The following is a 2,205-nucleotide window of genomic DNA, read 5'->3' as shown; positions in this document are numbered from 1 at the left end:
GGGTTTCTGCCTCAATCTTGGGTTGTATTAAAGCTAATATTCTCTCTTCCCCTTCCTCAATATAGTTTGTAGTTTTTCTTCATTTTCAAAAGAGCTTTAAAGCCTCTTGGTTAAGTTTTATTTATTTGAAATCTGTTAGTTACTAAGCTGTCCAGGTGACTCAGTGAAAGATTTTTATTAAAAAGGTAAATTATCCCAGACTAAATCAATCAACTGTTTGTTCTCAATCTATCAAAATTTTTATAATATTCTTTATCTATCATATACAGGGGTGGACAATAGTAGGTTTACAATTGTGATTGCATGAAACACAGAGCTTATTCTTTTATTATTATTTATTAATTTTATTATTTCCATACAAACAATTGTAAACCCACTTTTTCCATCCCTGTATAGATGGAAAATATGATAATATGAAGACAAGTTGAATTTTTAAAAAGGCAAGCTAATGTTTTGTATCATTTACTGTAAGATGCAAGGGTCACTGAGAAAATAATGAGGAATGAGATAAGCTCCTATCTTCCTGGAGCTTACTTACTTGCAGGAGAGAGAGATAAAAGTAAATTAAACATGGACATCAGTAAAATAATTATAACTTGTCATAGATGCTACACAAGAGAACAATAAGTGGCTGAGATAAAGACTAAGGTAGGAGGAAGGGGAAATCTACCTTGGAATGTGTTGTCAGGGAAGGCTCCTCTGGGGAGATGACATTTGAGCTGAGACCTAAGGAAAGAAGGAACCAGCATCTCAAAGAATGGATTGGAAGAGCACTGCAGCACCTTCTGTAAATGGGTCAGAGAGCTGGACATGTTGGAGCAAGTGAAAACAAGTAAACAAAAAGGAAAAACGACTCATGAACATGAACAACACTGCGGTGATTGCTGTGGGGAGAGGGGTATAGGGGGACTAAAAGGTAACATAAAACATACAATTAAGAAAACTTAAAAAACTAAAAAACAAAACAAAATAAACAAAAAATAACACAAAAAAACAAGTAGGGCTGCAGCCCACCGAGCTGGAGGAAGTGGTCCACAGTGTACTGTAATTGGAGAGATGAGAGGGGACAAATGATGAGGGCCTTGTAGGTCATGGGATGGAGGTTGGTTTTTATTCTAGGTACTGAAAGAAGCCAGAGGGTCACATGATCTGTTTTACACTTTAAGAAGATTACTTTTGCTGCTACTTGGAATGATGAACTAAAGCTAATCAAGGATGGACCAGAAAAACCAGTCTGAGGCTGTTGCAATGCTCTATACCTGGTCTAGGGTAATGACAGGGGTGACTGACAAAAGAGGGCACATTCAGGGTATTTTAGAAAAAGAAATTACTAGATTCTTCTGTGGATTAGATGTGTGGTCTGAGAAAGGACACTAAAATAACTCAATTTTGACTTAAATAATAGGGTTAATCAAGTTATCAGTAAAAACTAAAGTTTTTAAAATTAGATTTTAATTTTTTAAGAGATCATGATCTCAACTCTTAAAAATAAAGGTTTGTGTCCTTGGGTTTCAAATTTTACTGCATTAGAATCTCCTCTGGTCTTCTTTCTTTGCTCCAGCGTACTGAATCCAAATGGGAGGACAAGGGGTCTATGCATCTGCTTTTATAAGAAGCTTACAGGGTTCTCGTGTACAAGATTGAGGCCCACTCATTTAAGGAGAAAAGCATAAACTGTACAAGCACAGAAATTTGTTAAGGAATGGATAATGAATCAGAATTACACACAAGGTCATAAATATAAATATAAATATATATATATATTTTCACGTGGTGAAAGATGAATATCATATGATCTCATCTAATACAGGAAACTAATGAACAAAACAAATGAACAAAATAGCACCAGAGACATATAAACAGCGAATAGGCTGACAGTGACCAGAGGGGAGGAGGAAAGGGGCAAGGGGTGGGGGAGTAAAGGAAGGGTCTAGTTAAGGAACTAATATGAATGACCCATGGACATGGGTAACTAAATGAGGATGGACTGTGGGAGAGGGGGGAGGTGGGTGGAGCAGATGAGAGCAAAGGGGAAAAAAATGGGACAACTGTAATAGAAAGACATAAAAAATAACTTTAAAAAATACATAAATATATATGTATATTTCTATTCATGCCACAAAGTTTTATAAGGACTATAAAATACATAAATTTCTAAACATTCCAAATTGTGTGGGTGCATTGGTAGAGAAAATCAATGCCTAT

This window comes from Furipterus horrens, unplaced genomic scaffold (assembly GCF_987537825.1).
Source record: "Furipterus horrens unplaced genomic scaffold, mFurHor1.1.pri manual_scaffold_17, whole genome shotgun sequence".
NCBI lineage: Eukaryota > Metazoa > Chordata > Mammalia > Chiroptera > Furipteridae > Furipterus > Furipterus horrens.
This window is presented reverse-complemented; position numbering follows the sequence as displayed.